Source organism: Atractosteus spatula, chromosome 11 (assembly GCF_055471065.1).
Source record: "Atractosteus spatula isolate fAtrSpa1 chromosome 11, fAtrSpa1.hap1, whole genome shotgun sequence".
Taxonomy (NCBI): Eukaryota; Metazoa; Chordata; class Actinopteri; order Semionotiformes; family Lepisosteidae; genus Atractosteus; species Atractosteus spatula.
The window spans coordinates 15491153-15506050 of record NC_142716.1 but is presented as its reverse complement, the minus strand read 5'-3'; the positions used below and the strand labels follow the sequence as shown (position 1 = coordinate 15506050).

Sequence of the window (14898 nt, the reverse complement as noted above, 5' to 3'; positions counted from 1 at the left end):
AAATTCCCAGCTACCAGAATGGAAAATGGATGCCAGTTGCATGCAGGAGGCAGATCAGGTGCTCTATCCCGTGTGCGGTCGCAGGGTTTGTAGCCGTGAGCTGAGACGTGAAAAAACACACACAATGAACAATTTCATAACCGGGTGAGTAGAGAAACAAATAAAGGGTAAGGAAAAAAGGACACATGGTTTAAGCATCATGGAGTACAACCAGAAAACTCTCCCATTAGCATCTCTTTATATGCCCTCTGTAATCCCCATTTATAAAACAACTACGTAGACCGCATTAGGCAATTATGTAAAAAAATGAAGATGCCTGAGGCTCTGAAAAATAAATTTGGTATCAGTGCAGGAATCTTGAGTAAATGCACATCATTTTCCAACTGAGTCCTAATTGGTACCCAAAAACGCAGCCATCTGAGATTCCACATGGGGTGAGTGGGGTTCGCAGGAGGAGTTGCAACTTTAAAACTCTACCTTTGGTCACTGGCTAAATTCATACTGGCAGTTTCATTGGTTCCCCTTAGCAATCTCCACCAAGACCTTACAGAAATATCCTCTTCTTCCGCCTTATAGCAGTAAGTAAATTTAAAACTACTACTACCTGACAATTCAACGTACATTACCATAGACACAAATTTCTCAGCATAGCACAGTAGGGGAAATGGAGGGACAGGCCAATCGTTCAGGTGTGCTTGTAGGAATTAACCACAGAAGGGCAACAGATGAAGCAAAGGTTTAACACAGAATAAGATAAACAGCCAGATGCCCTGGCATATTAAGAACTAAAAAGGGGGTTTTACCTCAGCTCCTTACAGCTGAGTAGTTTTTTATTTTCACCTCAAATAATCATGAAAGCAATACAAAAAAACAATGCCCTGTGTACACGCGCATCCGATATTTCTCCTCTTTAATCTTTTCTCAGGAAAACTGAAGTTAGAGTAACATCTTTGTCTTTTCTTTTTCTTTGTTCACTAAGCTGTGCCAGGGATCACACCAGTTCATCCGTAGCATATTAATGAGATGAGAATGCTGTCCTGAGGGGGGGGGGGGGTGCAGAGGTGACTGATGGTCTATCTGCATTTGGCAGTTTCCCTTCAGTGACTCATCAAAAGGAGAAAAAACAAGTAAATGAAAAAAATGTTTTAAAATACTTTGCTTCTCAACACAATTTAAGAAGACGGCTGACAGCTTCTGCTGTGAGAGCCTAATGTTAATAAGCCAAGAAGTACATATGCGCTGCCTGGCATATAAGAATGCTATGCCCTCACATCAGACACTGTAACTGAAGACAGCCTGTGGAATATTAAAGAAATCAGAATTCTGGCAACAAACAGTTCAATGCTGCCCAGATGTAACTGTTAAAATTTAAGTTTCTTGAAGTATTACTCACATTTTTTAAAAGAAAATGGCTCTTTATCAGAAAGACATCAAATGAAAGGAGACCACTCTGTGTTCCAACATCATTCTATTGTACCAGGGATTTCATCAAGCCATTTCTTTACATCTTAGACTTCTTCAAACCACTAAAAATCCTGGATGAGCCATCATGAACTTTGTTTTAGAAGAGCTGGTCACTCGTTTCAATTGCCTGTTGGAAGTGACAAGGATGAATCTAAAGAGCTGTCCCTGCACCTTGCACCTTATTGACAAGGTGCCTCTACAGAGGAAAACTCACCTGATACTGTCTAACAGTACCACAGTACACAGTAATAAGAAGGTCACATTCTTTAGATAATAATTTAAGAAAAACATAACAGCCAGAAAATCCCACATGTATCCTTTTAACTGATAAGTCTATGTCAGGGCCTAATTTCAGGTTTTATGCTATACATGACTCCCCTGTAGTAGTAGGAATTGTCTCACAAATAGTAAAGAGACACAAGATACCATCAATATTTATCAAAAACCAAAACCGTTCATTACCACAATACTTCATTAAACATTGAATTAAGAAAATCTTAACAAGGAAACACAATGTTTTCAATTCAACATCTCAAATCCATGGTCCACTATCACAAAAACCCTATCTGAAAAGTTCCTGCAGGAGTTTAAAATCGCAGGGTAAAACTGTGAATAACCTGTGTTTTCCAGACAGCTACGTGAGGCACTTTCTGCATACTGTTCCATTCAGTTCAAGGGGCTGTGTCACCACAGCACCTCTGGGTAATAAAGCAGCTACCACTGATATCCGCTGGCTAGTTCATCTGTTGACATCTTCACGTTTCACATGATTTTATTTCACCACCAACACTAGGACACTGGTGCCTTCTGGTGTTTGAAGTGTAATATTTGCAATTTAAACATTCAAAGCAAAAACCTCAACTTCAAAGTCAACAGATTGACATAATTCACTGTCCTTTGTATTCAAACCACCTCCTTCATAAATATATTAAACAATTCATCTTTTTGATCAGGAAATTCTAATATGCCTAACAATAGGTGCCCAGATAAAGTTTTTTATGTCTTTGCATTACAACACCACTTACAGGATGTGGCAGAGATGAAGATCCAAAAACTGTAAGGGTGTTGCCCTTCTGTAGCAAGAAGCATAATCTCAAAATTCATTAAAACAATACAGAGCAGGTGGTTAGAGATGAGCAGGAACAGAATTTAGAAATTTATGTTCTGTTCTGACTATAGAAAATATTAAAAATCCTCACAGATGCTTCATTCAGAGCCGCATGTTAACATTCTTCATAAGTGACTGCACACATTTATGATGGTTACCAGATGGTATTTAAAATTATTCTGAAGTTGCTAGTATTAAATCTGCATGAGAAAAAATAAAAAAACACTCAATGTGTAGGACAGATTAAAATCTCTTTGCACAAACCAAGTTGAAAGCGGTTTTGGGCCTGTTTGAGATTAACCAGGCAATTATACTAAGCCAACATTACAAATGATCTCTGTGCTTTTTTAAAATATAGAACACGATGTTCATGTTAAAGCTATTAAATATGCAGCCTTATTTGCATCTTCTACATTATGCATTTCCAAGTTTGCAAAGTTTTTTTCTGTATTCTGTTGCCACAACAGTTTTACATAACCGCAGCTGTGCCAATTGCTCCAGTGGAATATACAATTAAGAAGTCTGACACCATGGACTGCAGACTACTACTTCCTTCACATCATAAACTCAAAGCTTAAAACTCCCTGTTCATCGAAGCGTTGCATCAGAAAAAGCACATACAAGAGGCATGCATGCAAATACAAGAAAGTACAGATTCTAATAGACCAAACGGTGTGGTATCATGGGAAAGTGCATCTTTCTTCAGAGATTTATCATTTGCTCAGAGCAGGCAGGCTTGTGCATTTGCTTTCATATGAATAATGAATGGAGGAGACTGGGATAGAAGAGATTACAGCAAACAGGAGGTCTAGTTTAAAGTAATAATGTCTTTTCTCTCCTGGAAGAACAATGTCACTTCCTTAATTTATTCACATATCACCTGCTTCATGGCAAAGCTGGGAGAGAGACCAGTGATCCCCAGAACACATCTAATGACTTACTATGTGCCTTCCTACAACACAGGGTCAGTTAGTGAGCTAAACACAATACCTGGCTCTTCAGGCCATTAACCTGGAATTCTTTTCTTTTCCCATCATTCAGTTGTGTCAGCAAGGGCCTTGGAGCCATGCAATTTAAGAAATTATTTATAATGCACGCATTAATATTTCAGAATGAGTATTACATACAAAGTTGTCTAAATAACTGTTTTCCATTTTGTGCTGTTCTGACAAAAACAAGATTCCAAGAATTCTTCTCCTACAAGAAACTGCAAATGCCTTTAAAACTGAAAAATGTTCTGTCACAATAATGAAAACATAATTATACATAAACTGTATACTCAATACAGATGGTATAATGAAAACATTCATTTGTACATAGATGTAAAGAGACATTAATATGAGTGTATATTATACATTCAGCATCATGCAAAATGAGGTTATCGAGTGGTGGAATATAAGGGTCATTTCACAAGATAACCATTGAACTGTGGTATTTTGCAGTTTATACTGGGATCACAGTCATTCTAAAATAGAAATCCTTTTTCCAAATAAGCAATTTCCAAAATGAATCGCATGGTATTGTACCATTCCTGGGCTAGCACTTCTAATCATGCAATTTGCCTGAGACTGAATGCCAAGAGACATCCCTAAATATTCTCAGATCCATCTTCATGCATCTCACCAGGCTATAGTTCAACCTTTCCTTTCTGAAAAAATAACAGCATCATCCAAATCAATAAATGTCAAAATTGGATTCATCAGACCATATAACTTAGTCGCACTAGTCCAATGAACAATTTTGTGATTTCCTGCATACAAAAGTTATTTGAACTGACTTTGACATCTTAATAATGGTATCTTGGTCGCACTCCTTCCATTAAAACCTAAGGCAACCAGTGTCCTTTAACAATGTTAGAGGAGATATTGACATTGTCATCGCCTGCCATCACAGTTTACAACTGCTGTCAGCATCTTTAACCTTGGCTCTTGCTTCGTGGTCACATGTGCCTGTCGCATCTTTCCTTTGTCCGTGAAAACAACACTTGCAAAAATGTTGTATTATGTATTTTATCTAGTGAAATCCCATTATTTATCACTGATTTGCCTAAGTGTCTCAGTTAATCCACACGTGACCACTGTTACTTAACAGTGTGAATATACCACAATAAACCTAAGAATATGAAAATGTCCTCCAAAAACCATACTAACCTGAGTGGCTCCTGAGTAGCAAAACCACTGAAGGTGGGCTGAGCTCTGTGATCGTGGGTTTGAGTCTAAAGTCTAAAATGACCAGGATTGGCTCACCATTGGCTGAGCGTCGCAGAGAGTGGACGGGTCAAGTCAGTATAAGGCAGGGCTCTCTCAGCCACACAGCAACCCCTGTCACTCCTGGAACGTCCCAGGCCCTTGGCTGAACTATCCTGTTGAACTGAGGCCTTGACAACACAGGCCCAAACTCACAGCTGCCCAGACTGGAAAAAGAGCTTTTGTTTGATTCCAGCGATTTCCCAGGAATTATGAAAAAATTAGCAGTAAAGGGAACAAGGGTATACGATCATTCAATATTGATGAGCAACAGATTCCAGTTCAGGTGCACACTGCCAACTTCCCATTATGTATATTTTATTCATCTACATGGACTTCACAGGAGTTTCGCTCCTGGAAAAGCAGCCCCAGACAGAGCTATCCAAGGGCCCATTGTCAAGCCCCAAACAGTAGGGCTATAATTACTCGCCACTGCCCTTTACAGACAGCTGTACTATTTGCTGTCCCACTTAAAGGACAACGCAACAAAGGCCCAGGCATGAATACATTAGTGGTATAATAATTATGCCTTTGAAAGCTATCTGTGCAGCAAACAAGAACTAAATGCATAAATAAATGAAGATAAACCGGCACAGTTACTTTAAAAATGCTTGACCTTTCCAGAGCTCCATATTAAACCATCTTAAATGAGTGGTGAAATATGTAGAAAAAAAATTCAATCAAAGGATAAGAAAAATGCAAATCTTGGAAATGATGGGAAATAAAGGCATCTGCTTGCTGAGCTGATGCTGCACAAAGAGAAAATTAGCGCCTCCACACAGTGAAAAAAGAGGCACGTTTTTTATATTATTAAGAATAACAACAGGAAGGATGAAACGTGTCTGTTGTGAAAGGTTTGGGGTGTCTTTAAATGATGAGTTAAAAACCCTGTGATTTAATAATACATTATAAAAAAGCCTAGAATTTAACAACAGTTTCTATTCCAAACCAGCAGTCTTTTCTGCTTTTGTATTTGTTTAATGTTGTTTTGGCAATATTAATATAATCTTGAGATCAACAAACACTGCCGCCTACATTGGAAAAAAATAATCCAGTGTGGAGCAGGCTGTTGTAAATGTGATGGTTTATTGTGTAACTTTTCCCCTGTGCAAAATCTGCTATGCTGTCTGTCTGAATTCTCTAAATAAACTAATAAAAAAGTTTATTACTATTTTAATTAATATATTAAGAAACTATTTTAATAGTTTATTAATAAAAAAATGCTGAGTAAAAAAAACTATTTTATTCTTAATTCCTCTAACTAAATTATGTGCATTTCAATTTGTTTTCCAATTATCTTCTAAAATAAGAATTAAATTTTCATCTGAACAAATGATCCTATTAGTGATCACTTGCACAGTGAGCTTAGTAAAGCCCTGCAAATGCTTTGAAAAACAGAAAAACACAATCTTGAGGAATTCCCCCAGGAATAATTGTCTGAAGATGTTTTAGAACTTTGCTGTGGCACTGAAGTACATGGCTGTGTCACTGTCATTCACAAATAACTGATCCTCACTTACAATCATTTAAATGGATTTATTTTTACCATATTTCTCAAAATACATATTTAAGTTAATATTATTAATATTTCCATGTCAGTAAAGTGGTTCTAAAGATATGAAAAGAGATAAGAATGGGTTAATTCTTCATTCATGAGGAGAGTTGCTCGTAACGTAGACCCTGATCATCTGTTTTTTTCAGGGTTAAACACCCCTGAAGCTGCCCTACAATGTTAGAATGGCATGAAGTAAATTACGCTCCAGATTTCAATGTAGGGCGCCCCACGTCCTACGGAGGGTACCTCATTCTCATTCAGGAATTACAACTCCTGGCAATGTTTTATTTTTTTTTACAATGTAGTTAAAAATCTAAGTTTCACCTTAGTTCAAACTTTTTCACAATAAAATGGATCAATTATGTTGTCTACTGGACAGTCTTGTCAACAAAAGCATCATGTGACCCAGTTCCTTCGGCAGGCAAATCGCCTAGCAACACAAGCTGCTCTCCTTCGGAAAGTTGTGTGGACAGTAGCACATCAAGAGCTCCTGCGGGGGGAGCCAGTGAGTACAGCCCCTAGAAAAAAAACTATGTGTGAGACTTTAACCATTTGATTCTATTCCCTGACTCCAAAGCATCTGCTAGCCTTCAACGCAGATTCTCAGTGTCATCTTAAAATTCACATTCCAGAACACTCATCCTGCCTGTCATGAGTATAATTCTCATCTGAGAGTCAGGACAAACAACTCCTGTCAAAATAAAGAATCTGCATGCTTTCACAGGGTTTAGTTTTTTGCTGATATTACACTTAAACCCTTTTTAAATTCTGTCATGGAAGCTCGCACAGCAAGCCAAGGCAAATTCTGCCTTTAACAACACCCTGCTTGTTTTTTGTTTGTCCCCCATAAGATGATGGACGTGGACAAAGCAAACAAAAAAAGAACTTCAGTCTGGCAACAAGCAGATTTTAAAAATTCAATTTCTACAACATGTTTCGCTGTGCTTGTCTCCTACTGTGGAATCGGTATTAATTGGAAATCTTCAAAATGCTGGGACTACAAGATGATGAAGAGAAAGCACACTGACATGGAGTGACAGCACAGCTAAACAGCTACAGTACAGTAACAGCTAAAATGTTTCTTCAGGCCTTTGGAACCGAGAGACGAAGACAGAGAGGGAAGGGGGATTTATTTTCTTGTGACGGCACAAGAGGGGGAAGTCAGCGCTAATTAGCGCAGCTTTCCTCTCAATCCGCCCCGGCTCCCCAGCACCCTCACGGCACACACGGCCCTTGCACTGCCTGAAGGACCCAGTCTAGACAGCTGCCCTCCCTCATCCCAGCGGCTCCCCATCACCACTTCAGTAGGTGATGTGCATCAGAATTCAATCACGGCTATTGGTAAATCACAATACAGCAATACAGTTAAACCAGGTCCATTTGTGGGTGGGAGAACAATACATTGATGTTTTTCCAGTAATGCATCCTTTTTGTTTTCAATTTTTATTGTTTTAGCACATCTGCATAATGCAAAGTTGGTTGCTGTAGTGACACGCTGTTGAAATCAGTAAGTTTATTACACAGCTGACTGGGACCTTTGCATACCAGAAACCTGTGTTGTTTCCAAAGGCAAACGAGAAAAAACTTCCGATGTGTAATAATACTAAGGAGCAAAAGGCAATTCAAACGCATCCTTTTAAGAACCCCCCATCGGGGGTGATCAGAAGCGGATCCATGCCTTCCTGCTCTGACATCTTGTGGGATAAAAAGCTATTTATCTGTTTCAGTCTGCAACAGACACTCTCACTACCTCTGAATCTCGGCTATCCCTCTTAATCTAGATTCATTCTTAGTGATTAGATGTACAGTGGTGTGAAAAAGTGTTTGCCCCCTTCCTGATTTCTTATTTTTTTGCATGTTTGTCACACTGAAATATTTCAGATCATCAAACAAATTGAAATATTAGACAAAGATAACACAAGTAAACACAAAATGCAGTTTTTAAATGAAGGTTTTTATTATTAAGGGAAAAAAAAAATCCAAACCTACATGGCCCTGTGTGAAAAAGTGATTGCCCAACCTGTTAAAACATAAATCAACTGTGGTTTATCACATCTTTGGAAAGCTGAGTTCAATTTCTCTAGCCACACCCAGGCCTGATTACTGCCACACCTGTTCTCAATCAAGAAATCACTTAAATAGGACCTGCCTGACAAAGTGAAGTAGACCAAAAGATCCTCAAAAGCTAGACATCATGCTGCGATCCAAACAAATTCAGGAACAAATGAGAAACAGAGTAATTGAGATTTATCAGTCTGTAAAACGTTATAAAGCCATTTCTAAAGCTTTGGGACTCCAGCGAACCACAGTGAGAGCCATTATCCACAAATGGCGAAAACATGGAACAGTGGTGAACCTTCCCAGGAGTGGCCGGCCGACCAAAATTACCCCAAGAGCGCAGCAACGACTCATTCAAGAGGTCAGAAAAAAACCCACAACAACATCCAAAGAACTGCAGGCTTTACTTGCCTCAGTTAAGGTCAGTGTTCATGACTCCACCATAAGAAAGAGACTGGGCAAAAATGGCCTGCATGGCAGAGTTCCAAGACGAAAACCACTGCTGACCAAAAAGAACATAAAGGCTCGTCTCAGTTTTGCTAGAAAACATCTTGATGATCCCCAAGACTTTTGAGAAAATACTTTGTGGACTGACGAGACAAAAGTTGAACTTTTTGGAAGGTGTGTGTCCCATTACATCTGGCGTAAAAGTAACACAGCATTTCAGAAAAGGAACATCATACCAACAGTAAAATATGGTGGTGGTAGTGTGATGGTCTGGGGCTGTTTTGCTGCTTCAGGACCTGGAAGACTTGCTGTGGTAAATGGAACCATGAATTCTGCTGTCTACCAAAAAATCCTGAAGGAGAATGTCCGGCCATCTGTTCGTGACCTCAAGCTGAAGCGCACTTGGGTTCTGCAGCAGAACAATGATCCAAAACACACCAGCAAGTCCACCTCTGAATGGCTTAAGAAAAACAAAATGAAGACTTTGGAGTGGCCTAGTCAAAGTCCTGACCTGAATCCGATTGAGATGTTGTGGCATGACCTTAAAAAAGCGGTTAAGGCTCAAAAACCCTCCAATGTGGCTGAATTACAACAATTCTGCAAAGATGAGTGGGCCAAAATTCCTCCACAGCGCTGTTAAAGACTCATTGGCAGTTATCGCAAACGCTTGATTGCAGTTGTTGCTGCTAAGGGTGGCCCAACCAGTTATTAGGTTTAGGGGGCAATCACTTTTTCACACAGGGCCATGTAGGTTTGGATTTTTTTTTCCCTTAATAATAAAAACCTTCATTTAAAAACTGCGTTTTGTGTTTACTTGTGTTATCTTTGTCTAATATTTCAATTTGTTTAATGATCTGAAACATTTCAGTGTGACAAACATGCAAAAAAATAAGAAATCAGGAAGGGGGCAAACACTTTTTCACACCACTGTATATTAGATAAGATAAGATCACTTTATTAGCCATTTACAATTTCTTGCATTAGGAATTTGTCTTCTCGCATACCCCAGCTTGCTCTCCATGAGACACACAGACAGGGAGAGAAGCTTGGGGTCAGAGCGCAGGATCAGCCATTTATATGGCGCCCTTGAAGCAGTTGGGGTTAAGGGCCTTGCTCAGGGGTCGAACGGAGTTGCCGGCCGTGGGATTTGAACCGGCAACCTTCCAGCCACAGGCGCAGATCCTTAGCCACAGTGCCACCGCTTCGCCCACTTATTATAAATGCCACCACTTATTATAAATAATAAGAAATACTGGAAAACACTGCATACTGTTACTGTGTGGGTTGCTACATATTGCAAAATATAGCTGCTTGCTGCTTTGAGATAAGAGAATCTGAACACTTGCCATAACACTTAATTTTACACCATCGCATACTGGTACTATTCGTGTCTCATATAAAACCTGCTGCCCACGTGAATTAACTATCCAGGGTATCGTCTTTGATTCACCTACTACTAAAGAGCAGCATCCTAAATGACTTTTAATTTAAATTGATAGGAAACTGTTTCAACCCCTTTAAAAACATTCATCTGAAACAAGATCACAATAAAAAAAATCCAGCTACACAGGGCTACACATTAAGAAGAATAAAAAATACAAGCACAACAACCAAAAATATACCTCCCACTCTACAATTCCTAAATCAAACATTTCTGCATATATGAAGAAACACTGCTTATCTGAAGCAGTGAATAACTGGAGTGAAGAAATGAAACACAACAGTCCTCAAAATGAATCCACCAAAACTTGAAATACTGTATGTGAAGCACTTCTCCTCATCCTGCCATGGATTAATTCCCACATCCCCACTCTTTGCTTCATTCAAAGAAAAAGGTTACAACAATACCATTCATCCAAATCCCACACTGACTTTCAGACATACATATCAGGAAGGAATAAGTGCTCTTCTGCTCTTCAAATCAAAAAGACTATATTTTCAAAGGATCAAGTAGAGGTTTCTTTACAGATCACACACTCATGCAACTCCCTGCTGTAACCTCTCCAGACTACATGTTCAGCCACAAAAAGAATAATTCAGTCTCCAGCATCTAAAAACTGACTCTGTAACAGATAACAGTGACAATAAACAAAGCCTTACTGAAGCAGTTAGTGTGTAATCACAGGTACAAACTGCTTTTACTTTTGTGTTTTCATAAACAATGTTTATCTAAAGAAAAGCAAGTAACAATACCATTACCATACAATACAAACAAAAATCCTTCTTAAATGTCAAAAATACAATTTTCACCATTTAATTTTTTTTCTAAAACTATCTAAGGCACATTACACTCCATGAGAGTCATTAGAAATAATAAACAAGCACTGAAATAATTTCAGTGTTTTGAGTCTTCGGATATCCATGTGTAGCCAATGACTTTAACAGCTGCTTCATTCAGTCTATTCAAGAACTGGTAAATCCAGTTGACTCTTCTCCCCTACATAGCCTGAAGCCATGAAGATAAAATAAGATGGGATTTGATGTGTCAGCAATTTTCTGTATTCCCTGGTTCCTTGACAGTCCCTGAAGCAGAAACAGGCTCATTCACAAGAGTCAGGCAAAATAACTTAGATCTGATGAAAAAATTAACAGAAAAAAAATGTTTAGGATTAAGACTGGTCATTCAGTAAGTATGAGCAGTAAGAGATAATCAACTACAGCCCAGTCAAGTAAATAATTTTAAGTAATTAAGTTGAATAGCACTACAGTTCAACAATGTATAATGGTTTTCATGTTGTATAAGTGAATATCACCTTGTAATGCAGAATTCCAAATATTAACGTTAACTCCAGATACTCCTTTCCAATTTGTAGTATGACAGATACTTATTTAGATGTGTATTTTTCTGATAAAATTTCTGCAGTCTGTAAAATTTCTTCAATATAGTAATATTTTTAATTCTGTGCAAATGTTTATGAAAAAAACTTAACGGTCCTATCCGAAAACAATGCTGCCCTCTGGTGGACATTTAATTCCTCTACATAATCTTCACGCATCAGGGTGCACTACATACCCGACACCAATAGGTGGGGCTACAACGCAACAGATTAATCAGCATAGTCATTAGGAAAAGAATAAATCTTCACCAGAGCTGGAAGACTGGGTGTATTGTAGCCACTTATGCTCCCAGTACCAGTGAAACCAGAAGGGCTAGATGTTTCCAGCAGATAAACGCCTACCATGGTCCTCTTTCGTAGCTAAGCAGGTAGGAGGAACATGACACAGAACTGGCATCATGCTCAAGAGATAATCAACTACATATTTTTTACAGTGCTCAAACCAATAGTGTCTACCATGGTTTTAAAAAATGATTCCTATACTACTACTTCCTAGAAGCATTTTTCCTTCCTAAATACAGCAGTCTTCTCACACATTTTGAAAATTACAGTGGGCAGAAAGCTCATCGTATCTTCAGAGAGCAGTGCTTTAACGTGCTTGGCAGAGAACATGTCTCTGAAGACACACGGAGACTGTGCTCTGCAGGTTGGGCTGCAGTGCTCATACTAGATGAGTAGCTCCTAATGAGTTCAAACTGGGGCATTCAGAGGAAGACGTACAGCATATACTTCTTTTATATTTATCTTCATTCCACACTGCCAGGACTCTTTGCCACAAGAATACAAGAATGCATACAAACAAGAGGAGGGAGTTAGTAAACTAACTGATCTGAGGATCTCACCCAGCTGTTTCATAAATTAAACCCAGGGTACCAACTTCAGCACAGTACAGCTTGTTCCATACTTCCACAACCCTTTGTGTAAAGATGTGATTGCTTTTCTCAGTTTTAAATGCACTTTCACATAGTTTCCTCTGGTTCATGTTTGACTGTTTATTCAAAAGAACTTGGCTGAGGTGACTTCTCTGTTGAAAACCTCAACAATTCACCGCCTTCAGTTCTGCACTTTTGCCTATATATCCTAACATTTTGTTAGCTTTTTTCCACTTTGTCACTCGAATGTTAACATCACTGACATCTGTAGCAGAAGACCTATAAACTGTGCCCTGCTGCTGTGTGTGTGTCATCAATAAATAAGCTCAGATTTCCTGACAGATTTGCAGCACTAACACAAAGTCACTGTGAACTAACTGGGTCACAGTCACCTGTCAGTGACAGCAGATACACAGGAGAGATCCAGGCCAACAACACACACCGGAAAAATGAAATATTCACCCTATTATGTTTGCGAAGAGAGTGGAAGTTTTTTTCCATGACTCTGCATTTATTTGTTTCATCACAGGGCTTAGGAATGACTCCGTGCTCTTTCAAAGCAGCAGCATGTTTGTTCAATAATCTCTGAAAACATCTTAATCAAAATTAAAATGAGATCGTGCAGGCTGATTTAAGACTCTGCACTAGATTTTATTTTGACCATCCTTGACAATGTTCAGTTACAGTTTTCAAGTTATGAGATGGACTAGGCAATACACAGATCTTCTAAAAGACATTTGGAAATACAGCAAACTATATTTGGCAGAGCGGTGGCACTGTGGCTAAGGATCTGCGCCTGTGGCTGGAAGGTTGCCGGTTCAAATCCTGTGGCCGGCAGAGGAATCCTACTCCACTGGGCCCCTGAGTAAGGCCCTTAACCCCAGCTGCTCCAGGGGGGTCGTATAAATGGCTGACCCTGCGCTCTGACCCCAAGCTTCTCTCTCCCCGTCTGTGTGCCTGTGTGTCAGAGCAAGCTGGGGTATGGGAGAAGACAAATTCCTAATACAAGAAATTGTATATGGCTAATAAAGTGATCTTATCATATATTTTGCTCAAACTATAATTATCTCTACTTTTCCATTCTCTCACAGTATTCTGCTTGCTTTATTGTTGGAGCTTCTTAGCCCTGTGCAACACCAGACAGAGACACAAGATGGAGGTATTGCTCACAAATGGGTCTTGACAGCTTATTTCCATAGAGGTGAGACGAAAACAAGAGTCAAGCAGGCTTGCAATCTGTAAAAAATGCTTGGCTTCAAATAAAGATGACCTTTTCTGCATTATAGTGCTTAGAAGAAATGGTAAAGGGCATTACTAATACTGTTACACTGAAGAACAGCAATGTAGTAGTATTTAGGTTTATTTTAATGAATACAGTAACTAGTTTCGTATCAATATTCACATTTATAGTACAGTATTGCCATTACTAGCAGTATCTGCCACTGGTAATACTGTGTAATACAGCTAGTAACAGCTAAGCCCAACATGACTGACCATGAATGAAGTTTCCATTAGGTAAACAGAAGGAACACTTATGTAATTATATCCAGAATAAATTAATAATTATTATGTGATATTTTCTGATAATTCATATCTTATATTTACATTCCACATTCTCATATTTCACAGTAACTGTTCATTTTATTAGGATGCAACTGACATTCTACCTATTACAAAAACGAGTCAAGTATTTCACCAGTAGCACACGTCCTCTCAATGTGACTAGTAGGAAACCCACTCCAGCAAACAAACTCTGGACAGATAGTATGCCAGGTCCATAGTTGAACCCAGTGCCCCCAGTGCTGTGAGGCAGCAATGCTAACCACTGTGCCACCATGCTCCCTATACCCTATTTAAATGATCCTAATTACACTGCTCCAGGACTTTATAAAATAATGATTTATAAGCCACCTATAAAAATCACCTCTTGGAATCTTGCCCATCGGGACCAGGGCTAGAGACACCTGATTACACTGTACAGGGCTGAACTAGACAGTCCTGCTCACCAAGAACATAACGTTTGCTCTGTTTAGACACAACTAAAATCCTGAATACGTATTGAGAACCTGTACTGTAAGGCTGACAGAGACCCCTGGAAACAGTTCTTTTCTCTTTTCTCATTAAAAAGAAGAGAAAGCCCATTGAGTCCTCTTATTGCCACACACTGTGAGAAGGCAGCCCAGGAGAACAGACCGCCCTGGTGCGGCATAACCAAAGGCACAGCTAATTAGATCAGACACTCACGTGAAACCCAGTTAATCATGTCAGCACTACACTTCCCACAAAGCAGGGATGAAAGACCCCTTGATCC

The 14898-nt window shown here is 39.1% G+C and overlaps 1 protein-coding gene across 4 annotated transcripts in view; it reads right to left on the bottom strand.

Annotated features, from left to right (window-relative positions):
- mast2 (microtubule associated serine/threonine kinase 2) overlaps window positions 1-14898 on the bottom strand; it is a 172267-nt gene that overhangs the window by 120030 nt on the left and 37339 nt on the right. The window lies entirely within an intron of this gene.